The sequence below is a fragment of the Rhinolophus ferrumequinum genome, chromosome 2, assembly GCF_004115265.2.
Source record: "Rhinolophus ferrumequinum isolate MPI-CBG mRhiFer1 chromosome 2, mRhiFer1_v1.p, whole genome shotgun sequence".
Taxonomy (NCBI): Eukaryota; Metazoa; Chordata; class Mammalia; order Chiroptera; family Rhinolophidae; genus Rhinolophus; species Rhinolophus ferrumequinum.
The window spans coordinates 5,299,234-5,314,405 of NC_046285.1; the positions used below are offsets into that span (position 1 = coordinate 5,299,234).

Genomic DNA, 15,172 nt, shown 5'->3' on the forward strand with positions numbered 1-15,172 from the left:
GAAGAGCAGAACTAGCAGATGGGGAGAAATAACCTGCAGGTAACAGATTATTTTTTTATTAGTACTTTCATGTATCTGTGCCTGAATACAATTTTGCTGCTGAAATGTTCAATTATGTCAGCTAATAAATCCCCTTTTGGGGTTAAGCCAGTTTTAAAAACAGTCCCTGATTATTGGAACAAAAAGAGGTCTTGTTAACTCACTAATAGAATAAACATGTAGCGTTGTGTCAAAAAACAAGGTTTGTAACTATGGAAAGAGAACATTCGAAGTTACAGAGTGAGTGTTGCTCCAATGATTTACCACTGAAAAAGGAAAACACTTCCCCAGTATGGCACTTTCCTCACAGAGAATGATGGGTGGAGAAGGAAAACCATGGGATAGGGAATTAGTTTAACAGACAGCATTGGAAAGAAAAATAAGTGACCTCACAAAACTACAGCTAAAGATAGGTCATGAGCCATGAGCCATGGAAAGAGGTCAGCCATAAATTTATGTTGGAAACATGTAGTTTACTGTTAAGAATATAGTTTTTGAACATAGCAAATGTGATTAGAGTAAAAAAAAAGGACCAAAGAAACAAACATCTTGAAGAAATCTAAGTGCTTGGGAGGCAATGTAGTTCTTTTGCACACAGCATGAAATGTATGATTCAGAGCATGAAAAATGGATGAAATGGCTTCAGAGGAACTGATTAAATCTGTAATACTGGTATTTTAAATCAAATATTTCTGCTATCCATTTAGAAACCAAGCACATAGTATTCATTGTAACATAAACTTCAAAAGGAAACTTTAAATACTTCAATTTAAATTTAAATTGATGTATATTTCCAAGAGAACTTTGAAAAAAAAAAAGTACTACCATCTACCTAAACAGGTTTCATATAAGAATTTAATATAAAATAGTTTAACAAGGCATCTTCCACTGTGCTGCTATAAACTGGCTGTTTTGTCTAACATGAATCTAACACAGTAGTTCAGAACAACCCAATTTACCCAAAGAAATAGCCTAATGAGTTAAAAGCAGAGATTAAAAAGAAAAAACAAACTAATGGAAAGACAAGAATATAAATACCATTGATTCCCTAGATAATTTGGCCCAGTGTCAAAATTGGACGAAAATATTTATAGGACTTAAATCTCTGGTTTAATTAAGACAAGGAAAAAAAAGAGAGAGGAAAGAGGGAGAGAGGGAGTGAGGAAACTATAAACCTTGGTTTAAAAAGCTTAAAAACCAAACATGTTGGTTTACTTGGAAAACCTCTGCGTGGGGTGGGTAAGCTAGGTTGCAAGGTCCTTGGCTTTTTCAGGACCCTGTCCTTCCACTAAGCATAGTGGAAAGATAATTTGCTAAGTGAAGTTTCTTGCGACCTTCCCTGGTACCCAATTTCTCAGGCCTCGTAAAAGTATATAAGGACATTAACAGAAATGGTCTCTAGAAGTGTCTTTAAATAAGTTTAGCTCTGCTTAGAGCACAACAAAATTCTAAATTTATTCCTCAGTGATGCCATACATTAGATGGCACATTATCTTATTCATTCTCAAATTCCTATGTTAAAAAGAACACTCATTTTTGGATGCTCATTCTTTGTCTTTTCTTTTTTTTTTTTTTTTTTTTTTTTTGCTGATAATTTTTTTTATTAGTTTCAGATATACAAAGTTACACCTGAAACTATTCAGGTGTAATAGTTAAACATTTACCTCCCTTACAAAATGATAAGCCACCCCCCAATCTACTACCACTCTGACATTGTATACAGCTGATACTATACCATTGGCTATATTCCCTATGCTATACTCCACATCCCATGACTATGCATATATATACAATTATAATTGACATGCAATATTATTCTACTTCAGCTTCAGTTGTACAGAGCATTGGTCATACATCTACATAATCTATGAAGTGATCCTCTTGATTAGTCCAGTGCTCATCTGGCACCTTACATAACAGACCATTTGTGTTAGAACATTGTTGATTATATTTGGATGCTCTTTCTTATTTGAAGCTCTTCATGTATTTCCTTTTCTTTCATGACAGAAAAGAAAGGAAAGAAGATTTGAACAGTTATAATGTTTTAGACATAAGGTAGAATGACTAAAATCATGGAAAGACCATCCAAAGAGGTTATACAATCCCCTTTGAGTGGATACCTTTAAAATGTTAATATCAAAAAAATGAAATAAAATGATTCTTTAAGATAGTTCCCCAATTATATAATTGATTAAACTTCAATGAATCATTAGAAACCTTTATGTAAAGTTAAGCATCGGGCCAACATGATAGAAATTAATACCATATTTTGCTTTCTTTTTCTCCTTCCCCCTCAAATTCCCTCAACAATTTTGTCCTCGTTTCCTTAACATGAGCAGTCTAGAATCATAGAAAGTCAGAGCACTAACAAAGCATAGAAGCTATGCGGCCTAACGCCCATATTTTTCATGTGAAGAAACTGAGGCTCGAAGAGAGTAGATAATTTGACCAGCTCACAGAGCTAGTTAGTGACTGAGCTGGGTCATGCCTGCTGCCTTGACTCTCAACCGTACGCTTATTCCGTAGGAAGTCACAGTTCACACTCCAAATACCTGACCTAACATTCCGTTTCCAGCAAATAGACAGGAATTACCTATAAAAGTATAAAATTATAACTTTTATTCTCACGTGAAAATAAAGTAAACCTATAGAGAAGTTGTCAAGTTTCTGTACGTGTTTGAATCTAAATTCAAATTTGGCTGCCTCTGTCTGATGAACTAACATACTTCCCCAACTCCAGGTTTCTCTTTCTTTGGTTTATATGCATAGGGAAAAGGTACCTTGCCATGAGTCAGGTTTTTGTGAGGTTTTGTTTGTTTTTAACATTTACCTTTGTTTTTGTTTTGCACCTACCCAATGAGGCAATGAGTCAAGGGTGAGAGGAACGAGATCATGAAAGAAGAAATTTCCAGCCCTGTCCTATGGATTCACTGTTGAGCACTAGGGAGATGTCGGTCTTTTAAAAGAAGTTGACAAAGCTGTGTCCATTGGGAACTTGATGAGACAGATTGAGGAGCAAGTGAAGCTACTTTGGGCCCAATCAACTGCAGAATTAGGTAGAGTGTTTTTTCCAGTTGCAGCAAGGAAGGTAACTTGGCTTCAACAAAGTGATATAAAAGAATGCACTTCTATATATGACCTCACAGTTTTTGTACTGTGAAAGTTAAAAACAGAAAAAACCCTGAAACCTACACAGGGAAGGATCATTTTTTGAGGGAAAAGACTATCCACTGACATGGATGGATAATAGTTTCTAGATGACAGAACAGGAAGCTGGAGTAGAAGTGTGAAGAGGATCCTATCAGAACACACTCCAGGCATGGTATAGACTCCCAGAAATAATTTGTCGGGTCTTGAGTGAGGATCCTACAAAGATGTAGATGAGGACAGCAGCAGCAAAGCGTGGATATTCGTGGGATTGTCCAAAGCCAGTGAGTCCCAGAGAAATTCTAAGTAACTGCTATTAGTCTTTAGTCAACTAATCACAACCAAATGTGTAATCACAATTTTCATAGGGAGAAAAAATTAGTGATGGAATTAGACATTTCACACAAAGATTTGAACAACTGATAAACAAATAGAATGTACTGGGGGGAAAAGCATCCCTTTTGGTAATAAGTTTTATATTAATGTACATAAACATGTTATTTATCCATTGTGAGTAACTAAAAAAAACACAATTTGTGTTTATTTAAGTTTAGTCTCTGGTAGAAAGTTTACTTTCTGACAATATTGCATCCAGAAAAATTTTGTTTTGATTCTAAAGTGCTGACACTCTCAACCATTACACAATATATCTTCTGTAGATAGTTATATCACAGACATAAATATAAATGTAGGCAAAAATAAAATGCCAACTCAGATAGATCTTGAGTTTCTTAGCATCTTTCTCATGTCTTGTAATATATTCATCTTCAAAGCGAAGATGTTCTCCTTTCCACATCTCAGCTTTCATGGTTAAAGCCAACCTTCCAAAAATATTGGGCTTGTGAAACAGTGGACACTAAAGGTGAGTCATTTCTTGAGAAATTTGAGTTGATCCAGGAAATAAATTCTAGGATTAAAGTAGAAACCTAACCCACACATTTGACACTCCCCTCTTCCCAAAGGCAACAGCCAGTCCAAAATTTTTTTTGTATTGTGCAGTCTGGCCAGAAGTACAGATAAAGATGTGAGTGAGTAGCCAGGAAACCTTTGAGCTCCAAAACTATTTTGCACATCCTGTAAAACTGACCCATACAACAAGCTGGATTGGATTCACTGAGGTAAAGAACTAGAATATCCTTATGCCCTATAAGTATTAGAGCTCTAGTTGTAGTTCTCTTGACTTTAGTCCAGATATCAAATATACAGGATACCTTATCCTTAATCAAATTATATTTCTACTAAAATTTAAAGTAGATTGGGTTAGTAGCATTAAATCATCTCTTACTTAAGTAATGGATGTATGTAGTTAACATTTTATTTTTACTTTCAGCAATACTATAAAGAAGAAAAGGCAAGCAACATGGTCTAAGGAAAGAGAAATAAGATTTAGAAGAAAAACAAAAATACCCCTTGGATGCCATGCTAGAGTAAGAGAAGAAGCTGCCATTTTTAATAGAGGCTCTTCATGTGCCAGCAACTTACATCCTACCCTTATATGCCTCTAAAGATCATTGTGGAAAATTCATTCCAACTACATTGAAAATAATTACAAATGATTCTACTCTCAGAAAATGGGCTAGAAATTTTGGATAGATAATTTGTCTGAGAATAGAAAACATGAAAGAGAAGTTAAAAACCTGTTTGAGTATCAAAGAGGTAAGAAGAGAAAGAATTACCAATTTAAAATCAAGAGAAAAAAGTAACTGAGAGCAACGAACCCAGATTTTGGGCCACTTCTCCCTAATGCCATCTGGCAGTTCCACCAGAGATGGCTGAGAAGCTGAACACACCTTCCAACATTTCACAGGCTGGGAAAATGAGAACTGGATTTTTAGGGCAGGTTCATTGGGGGAAAGCCAGTTAAAACTCACAGATTTGGGGCTAAGCCTCCAAAGGCCTACCCCTAGAAAAAAGGAGAAAAAGTAAGAAATAAACTGATCCTGGGAAGGACTGCAAACAGCTTTCAATTAAAATGCCATGTGACTTCATTAATGAGATCTGGGACACCCTGGCTGCCTTCAGGGAAAGGAGAGAATCGAATAAGTGAGCTTCGTCCACTAGCTCTGTGACCTAGATATATGTATGAGTATGTTTGTTAGCCCTGTTTCCTTTTTTCCTGGGTTCTTTAGTTGTCTTCTGTACTTGCTATTCTTTGATCTTTCATTATTTCATCATGTATGTTTCTAATCTGCTATTAATCCATCCTTAATTTCAGTTATTGTATTTTTCAGGGCTGAAAATCCAATATTTTAAAATAGTTTCCAATCCTCTCTCCAAATTCCCAATCTTGTCACATATTTTTAGACAAATATTAATATTGTTATTTTAATATCTTTGATAACTCCATTATCTGGATATTTATTCTGGATATTTATTCTATTCATTTATTTCTACTGTGTGTTGTTTTTCTTAATTTTTCAAATATTATAAACAAAAATTGAGGAGATAATTTAAGGTATGAGATAGACAAAATCATTGTCAAGCCAAAGATTTAATAAACACTACAAACTACAAGCATGATAAATGCAGTTTAAGAGTATTTTGTAGAGTAAAACTAATGAAAACCAAAGAAAAATATAAAAGTCAGATAGACAAAAAAGAAAATAAAACCTATAACATGGTTAACTTTGTATGAACCTAATAATATCAACCCTTATGAAACAAGAATTGACAGAGCTGAAAGAGCACGAGTTTATAACACACCTATCTCATTCGCTCATTAAGCTAACAAGCAAAAAATTAGTAAGGATATAGAAGATTTGAATAACATGATGAAATAATTCGATCTAATGATCATTGTTCCTCACCATAACTCCCGGAAATGGTCATATGATTTACCTCCTATTCAGGTAGATGAAAACAAAGCATGGCTTAAAGAGGCTAACGCACTGGAATGCCAGCTATGAGCGGCAGAACTAGAGTGGGAACACAGCCCACGCTCTTACCTGCTACAAGATCCTGCCTCCCACAAAGTGACATCTAAGTGATGTAAGGACAAGGATTTGCTCCAAAACAAATGGGAATAAAGAAACATCAGATTGGTATTTTTTTGTCCCCCAAGTTAAAAGGCAATGGACTTTGAGCTCCCTCACACCGTGAAAGCAAGCTGCCTGCTTTGTTCATTTGCCCACTTTTCCTTGGGATAACCACATACAAGGTCCTCTACAGAACAGTAGGTGGGATTTGACTTGGGAAAGTAAAAGAAAATCATAGTCCCCTTTATTGACGGGGTGTACACACCAAGACCCCAGTGGATGCCTGCAACTGCAGATAGTACTGAACTATATAGATACACTATGGTTTTTCCTGTGCAAACATATCTTTGATAAGGCTTAATTTGTAAATTAGGCACAGTAAGAGATTAACAATAACTAATAACAAAATAGAACAATTATAGCGATCTACTGGAATAAAAGTTATGTGGATGTGGTTTCTCTCTCTCTCTCTCTCTCTCTCTTTTCTCTGTCTGTCTCTCAAAATATCTTATTGAACCGTATGCCCCCTTCTTCTTCTTGTGATGCTGTGAGACGATAAAATGTCAAACCTATTCCTGAATCTGTGTAACCATCCCTCACTTGAGTCAATGGCTTGGCATCACTTGTTTCAGGGGACCCCTTGCTGACGTCTTCCTATAGGTTCAATGCTTGCTGGCACAGCGCTTTGCTTTCAATGGGAACATGTTTTCTGTTTATGTCTGCCACCCACTAATGTAATGCCTTTTCCATCTTAATTAAGCATTTCTCACATACTGTGGCCATAACTTTTGCAGCTTGAGGTACAACAGCAAAACTAAAATGAATTTCTTTTTCTTTCTTCACAATTTCATGGATAGAAGAGTCATTCTTACTGTCGGTCTTAACAACTTCAGGGGATGATTATTTTCTTTCCTTATTAAGTTGACAACTTTCACCTTTTTACTTAAAGGGGGCTCTTAATGGCTTCTCTTTGGTATGTCTGAATTGTCGGCATCTCTACTTTTGCCCTTCGGGGCCATTATTAAATAAAATAAGGGTGACTTGAACACAAGCACTGATACCACAACAGTTGATCTGATAGAACTGAGAACAGTTGGGGAGTGTGTACAGTGTGGAGACATTGGACTAAGGGATGATTCACATTCAGGGGGTGATGAACGGGGCCAGCTTGAGATTTCATCACACTACTCAGAATGGCACACAAAGCTTATGAATTGTTTATTTCTGGATGTTTCCACTTAATATCATCAGACCTTGGTTGAACATGGATAAATGAAACTGCAGAAAGCAAACCCACAAATAAGGAAGGACTACTGTGTTTCAGTAATATGGTGAAGGTGCACTGAACATACATAAAAGAGGACAGATGTTAAAGGAAAATGGAGTTAATGAGCATAAATCCAGAAAGCAGCAAAAACCATCAGTGTGCCTGGGTCATCAGACCAGTGAGGAGTAAAAAGAAACAGAAAAAGGAGGAAATAACAGTGAAGAGAATGGAAGCATTAATGGGGGTCATATTGCTATCATACTACTGTGAGAAGATTGGCCTTTTTCCTATAAACATTTGTTCCCAGATTTTTCATGAATTAGGAACCCTTTTCCATCAGAATCATTGTAAACTCAATGTGCATATACAGAGGGTGCCAAAAAACGTATACACATTTTAAGAAAGGAAAACGGTATTAAAATTGTAATACTCAATATGCACCGATAACAAAAGATGAACGCAAGTCATGTTTGACTTCTGCAATTTCAAGAGGTGCTAAAAGTGGTTACTATCAGCATAGTTTTAATACAGGTTTTTTTTTCCTTTCTTAAAATATGTATACATTTTTTTTGTCACCCTCTGTATTGCTTGCACAGCATCTCCTCCTTTGGGGAATTCATCTCCCCCCTTTCCATTGGAAAAATGAGGAGGACTTTTTCCAAGCCCCATCTCCCAGTCCTAGCTACCTTGATAATTACTCCATGAAATAAGCAGGTAAGACAATGAGAAGCCTACTTGAGTCTTCTTTTTCCCTTCTCCTTCTCCTCCTCCTCCTCCTCCTCCTCCTCCTCCTCCTCCTCCTCCTCCTCCTCCTCTTCCTCCTTCTCCTCCTCCTTTTTATTATTATTACTGCTGAAGCAATTGGAAAAGTGCTGTTTTCCTCTGGAATTAGAAGCTGTAAGGACAATGTAAGTGGAGCTCCTCACAGCCATATGAAGAAAGGCTTCCGTGATAAGAAAGAACTAGGCTAATGAAGAAAGACAAACAGAACTCAAAGGAGGCAAGAAAATGGCCGAAAGCTCAGGTTTAAGCTTCTAAATTCAGCCACTATGTAGAATGTCCTACTTTGCCTATATTTGTGACACAATCTTGCAAATATGTATTAGGCATGTTATTTCAACAGTATACAGACAATGCTCGATGTGTTTGCAGATTTGTGACCTCTTTATAATAAAACTATTACCCTTCTTGGCTTCAGGATTCCATGGGTTGGAAATCAAGCTACAGGCAATAGAAAGAATGAGAAGCTAACAAAATTATAGGACAAAGATACATAAAATGGCTAGCTTTATTTCTGAGGCTAATATATATTTCAATAAAATAATTATGGTTCTTTTTGTTTAAATTTAGTATTACTTAACTTCACTCCTTTCCTCTCAATTTTTATCTAAACAATATTTACATATTTAACAATCTGTTGGTATAGAGTTATAATAGATAATATAATAGCATTGTTCCCAATTAACTTATCGTGTCAAAAAAGAATTGAGGTAGTTGAACTGCATAGACCGACATATTTTTTATTTTATTTTATTAATAATAATATAAACTATTCATACAAATATTCCAGTATGTTTAAAATAGAGAAGCATCTACAATTTTATTAAAAGCTGAAATCTATAGGAATGTGGCTATAATTCACCCAGGTCTTTGCAAACTCATTTGTTCAGTGTCATTGTTTCTCTTCCCTGGTATTCTAAGTAAATGTAATTTTGTAAATTCAAGATAGACATTCTGTGAAATTCATTTTGACAATCAAAAGTCAGCCTTTGTCAGATTTCGCAGGAAATGAGAGACTGGAGATTTCAATGTTGCCCTCTTTAATTTTCTAAAATGAAACAGATGTTTTCTGGGTATAATGGATATGTGTCTACATAAATCCTTCATTTCTAAAAAACTTCCGGTTGTTTTCACATGAAAAAAAACAAAAAACACTCTTTCCATAATTGTTCCTTATAAACAATATGATTAAACTTTCTCAACAAAAGGAAATTTGTTTTAAAAAAGATAGGTTAAGATGGTTGTTACTGTTGACGTTTTTGTTATGGTTACTTTGAGCTTGTAGTTTTACATAATCATTATGATATCAGAGATGCCAGTCAGTGTTTTACATTGTTTATAGGAAGCCCTTGAAGACAATAGGCAACAAGGTAAAACACACAAGGTAAGTCTGTGAGGACCTGCTCCTTCAGAGATATCTATTTTGTCACCAAGTGCTGTCAACTTTTTTGACACCATTCACAATGCCCGTTTCACTTTTTTGCTCCGTCTGACTTTCTGATTTAACTGCCACTCCTGTGGGTTGTCAGATCTTTTCAGTTTCATTGTCATCACTGCCACCATATCCTCATTATTCTTCCTGCTTCTCTTCTCAACTTGGTGTGATCTATCCTGATTACTGAGTTGGATTCATCTTCCCCAAATACTGTTTTAATTGAGTAAACTTTTGCCATCACTTGCTATATTTCTAAAATACAAATTATAACTAATTTACAAAGCCTAGTGCATTTTCAAAATTCTCCCCCTACCAATTTACTTTAAAGACTTCCCCTAAATTATGTCCATTTGTCACCTTTAAAAGATACTTGTCCTGTTGGCCATCTATATGTCCTCTTTAGAGAAATGTTTCTTCATGTCCTCTGCCCATTTTTTAATTGGGTTGTTTGTCTCTTTGGTATAGAGTTAAATGAATGTTTTACAAATTTTGGATATTAACCCCTTATCAGATGTATCATGGACAAATATCTTCTCTCATTCAGTAGGATTCCTTTTTTGTTTTATTGATGGTTTCCTTTGCTGTGAAAAAACTTTTTAGTTTGAGGTAACCCCATATGTTTCTTTTTTCTCTTACTTCCCTTGCCCAGGGGGATATATCAGTAAAAATATTACTCAAGGTAATGTCTGCAAATGTACTCCCTATATTTTCTTCTAGGAGTTATATGGTTTCAGGTCTTACATTTACGTCTTTAACCCATTTTGAATTTGTTCTTGTATATGGCATAAAGAGGTGGTCCAGTTTCATTTTTTTGCATGTGTCAGTCCAGTTTTCACAGCACCATTTATTAAATAGACTGTCTTTACCCCAATGTAAATTCTTCCTTCTATTGTCATAGATTAAATCACCATATAGGAATGGATTTATTTCTGGGCTCTCTATTCTGTTCCATTGATCTATGTGTCTTTTTATGCCAGTACCATGCTGTTTTGATTACAATACCTTTGTAGTATGATTTGATGTCAGGTATCATGATACCTCCCACTTTGTTCTTATTTCTCAAGATTGCTGTGGCTTTCCGGGGTCTTTTATGGTTCCATATAAATTTTAGGATTATATGTTCTATTTTTGAGAAAAACGTCATTGGTATTTTGATAGGAATTGCATTGAATCTATATATTTTCTTAGGTAGTATTGGCATTTTAACTATATTAATTCTTCCTATCCATGAGCATGGTATGTGTTTCCATTTATTTGTATCTTCTTTGATTTCTCTCTTTAGTGTCTTATAATTTTCTGAGTAAGGTCTTTTACTTCTTTGGTTAAATTTATTCCTAATTATTTTATTGTTTTTGAAGCAATTGTAAATGGGATTATTTTCTTGATTTCTCCTTCTGATAGTTTATTATTGGCATATACAAATGCAACTCATTTCTGAATATTAATTTTGTATCCTGCTATTTTATTAAGTTTATTTATCAGTTCTGATAGTTTTTTGGTGGAGTCTTTGGGGTTCACTATGTATAGTATCATGTCACCTGTATATAGTGACAATTTTACTTCCTCCTTTCCAATTTGGATGTCTTTTATTTCTTTTTCTTGTCTGATTGTTATGGCTAGAACTTCCAGAACTATGTTGAATAAAAGAGATGAAAGTGGGCAACTTTGTGACCCAGCAATTCCACTTTTAGGTATCTATTCAGAGAAATCCAAGATGATAATTTGAAAAACTATATGCACTATGTTTATTGCAGTGCTATTCACAATATCCAAGACATAGAAACAACTGAAATGTCCATCAGTAGACGACTGGATTAAGAAACTGTGTTACATTTGTACAATGTAGTATTACTTGTCTATAAAAAAAGAACAAAATCTTACCATTTGCAATGATATGGACGGACCTAGAGAACATCAGGCTAAGTTAAATAAGGCAGTCAGAGAAAGACAAATACTATATGATCTCACGTATATGTGGAATCTAAAGAACTGAATAAATTAGCAAAGTAAACAGAAATAGTCTCAGAAATATAGAGGAAAAAACTGACGGTTGCTAGCTGGGAGGGAGGTGGGGATGAGGGAGAAGAGGAAGGGGATTAGAAATGGTAACTTCAATATTGCCACAGGGATATAAAAGTCAATTTCAGGAATATAATTAATAATGTTGTAAAGATTTTGTAGGGTGTCAGATGGGCACATGTCTTATTAGGGAGACCACTTCAAGGATGGTATAGATGCCTGACCACTGTGGTGTACACCTGAAGCTGAAGCTGCATAATATTGTATGCCAACTATAATTTAATATATATATATATATATATATATATATATATATATATATATATATATATATCATCACAGGATATGAAGTTCAGCATAGGGAATAGAGTCAATGGAATTGTAATAGATATGTACTATGTCAGGGGGGCAGTAGGTTGGGAGAGGGGGTTGTCACTTTGGGAGGGTGAGATGTCTGGCTATTGCATTGTCTTGTGCACTGAAACTAATAATTTTTTTTTTTTTTTTAAAGATACTTGTCCTTTCCAGCGTTTTCTCCTTCCTCATTTTCTTCTCTGTCACTCAACCGTTATCCGTTAGTAAACATCCACCCATCCTTCAGAGTTTATAAAAGTATGTACTAATCTTTTGCAGGTCACGTAATCTCACTTTTTAGCTCTTATTGGCCATAGCTTTCTCAGTATAGACATTTTTATATTTTATAAATATTCATGTAAATATCTCTTATTGTATGGCAAGATTTTGAATAATTCCCATGGTGCCATCACTTGTGTTTTTTAAATATATTGAATTATTGAAAGAGATAAAAAAATAGATGATCTTTTAATTTAAATATTATACGGGGGTAGGGGGGAGAATATAAAGTTTCCAAGCTAAATGATACAATTTAAATCCCAGTTAGCTTGAAAATTTTGCTTTCAGTAATTTCCAGAGTGTACATTTTAATTAAGATCATTTTAATTAAGATAAATATCTGGTGTTTACTTCATCACCATCAATGCACAACCTATACCACACATCCCATGTACAGTTTCTTTGAGTACAGAAAAAAGAATCAGAATAAATAGGTTTTGGTAGATATGCCAGACAAAATACTTTTTATGGTCATAGACACATGTAACGTTTATGAATATTTTACTCTATTTGTATGTACCATTTCAACTCTATGACTCAGAGAATTTGTTGGATCTGTTTTATATTACTTTCAGTTCCCTTAACTCAGTTATAAATTACCAGATACTTTACAAGGACCTTAATAGTATTATCCAAATAATGGAAAATGTTAATTTTATGTTCAAAACACAATTGTTTAGACCCAAACTTAATTTTACCTCCACTCACTCAGTAACTTGGAATTTCAGGTTTCTGTTCTAGACACTCCTTTAGTTTATGTATCACTGCAGACCTGATATCAGCCGCAATGAAGGAGCATTGGTAATATTGACAAAAAATGGCTTCCAAAAGCAATATCAAAAGGTATGGTAGGGGAAAAAATCCTTTTAAAGTCATTATAAAGCTGTCTTAATCCTTTCTGGAACAAGCAATGTAGGATAGAAATGAAGTCGTCTTATTTATTTCCTTAGGGAAGGAATATATGCAGATCATTTTTCCATAATTTAGAAAGGATATTTTTCCTTAGTTTTTCATGAAGGGTTTTATCTTTCTTTGCTTATTAAAAAAAACAGTTGTTGCTATGACTTTCTCTGTAGCATTCAAATTTTGAAATCCTTCATGCTTCCTACAAACAGTAAAATATACCTTGATATCACCAGAGCACCAAGATAAAAACACAGTATTGAGATGTGAAATGAGAGAATGTGAAATTCCCTCAGAAGTGCTAACAGCCTCAATGAGACTCAACCTCAATTGACCAATCCCTCTTTCCAACTCCCCCCACCACTGTCTTTTCCTCCCATGAGTCAATGGTGAGGGCTGTACGCAGCTGCAGCCCCCAGAGCACTCACTCCCAAAGAAATGGACCCAGGTTAGAATGTGGACACTAACTCTTCTTTCCTCCATATTATACAGAGAAAAGCTATCTCCCCATTCATTTTCTCTAGCCAGAAGAGGTGGGGAAAGACATATGCCTATGACTGAGAAAAGATTTCTTCTAAAAGACCTAGAGACCTTTCTGTCGGTGGACCGGCTGAGTAAGCATTGTTCAAGTCTCCTGAACCGCAGTCGTCATGTCTAACACAGAGTCTCCCAAAGAGCCTGAACAGCTGTGGAAGCTCTTCATTGGAGGTTTGAGCTTTGAAACAACTGATGAGAGTCTGAGGAGCCATTTTGAGCAATGGGGCACCTCACAGACTGTGGTGATGAGAGTTCCAAATGCCACAGACTCCACAGGCTTTGGGTTTGACACCTATGCCACCATGGAAGGGGTGGGTGCAACCATGAATGCAAGGCCACACATGGATGGAAGAGTTGTGGAACCCAAGAGGCCTGTCTCAAGAGAAGAATCTCAAAGACCTTGTCACTTAACTGTGAAAAAGATTTTTATTGTTGGTATTAAAGAAGACACTGAAGAACATCACCTAAGAGATGATTTTGAACAGTGTAGAAACATCGAAGTGGTGGAAATCATGATTGACTGAGGCAGTGGCAAGAAGAGAGGCCCTGCTTGTGTAACCTCTGATGACCATGATTCTGTAGACAAGATTGTCATTCAGAAATACCATGCTGTGAATCGCCACAACTGTGACGTAAGAAAAGCCCTGTCTAAGCAAAATATGGCTTGTGCTTCATCCAGCCAAAGCGGTCAAAGTGGTTCTGAAAACTTCGGTGGTGGTCGAGGAGGTAGTTTTGGTGGGAATGACAACGTTGGTCATGGAGGAAACGTTAGTGGTCGAGGTGGCTTTGGAGGCAGTCGTGGTGGAGGAAGATATGATGGCAGTGGGGGTGGCGATAATGGATTTGGTAACGATGGAAGCAATTTTGGAGCTACAACGATTTTGGCAGTTACAACAATTGATCTTCAAATTTGGGAGCCATGAAAGGAGAAACTTTGGACGTGGAAGCTCTGGCCCTTATGGTAGTGGAGGCCAATTTTTTACCAAACCATGAAACCAAGATGTCTATGGTCGTTCCAGCAGCAGTAGCTATGGCAGTGACAGAAGGTTTTAATTACTGTCAGGAAACAAAGCTTCTAGCAGGAGAGGAGAGCCAGAGAAGTGACAGGGAAGATACAGGTTACAAAGATTTGTGAACTCAGCCAAGCACAGTGGTGGCAGGGCCTAGCTGCTACAAAGAAGTCTTGTTTTAGACAATACTTGTGTGTATGGGCAAAAAACTCTCAAGGACTGTATTTGTGACTAATTGTATAGCAGTTCATTTCAGTTTCTGTTCTGTGGAAGTGTAAAGCATTCCAACAAAGAGTTTTAATGTAGATTTTTTTTTGCACCCATGCTGTTGATTGCTAAATGTAATAGTCTGATCATAATGCTGAATAAAGGTGTCTTTTTTTAAATGTGCTGTGTAAAGTTAGTGTACTCTGAAGCCATCTTTGTA

General features: G+C 35.8%; 1 pseudogene; it reads left to right on the forward strand.

The window, feature by feature from the left end:
• The first annotated feature begins 13,848 nt into the window (after window positions 1-13,848).
• On the forward strand, window positions 13,849-14,788 carry LOC117013020 (heterogeneous nuclear ribonucleoprotein A1-like; annotated as a pseudogene).
• The last annotated feature ends 384 nt before the right edge of the window (window positions 14,789-15,172 follow it).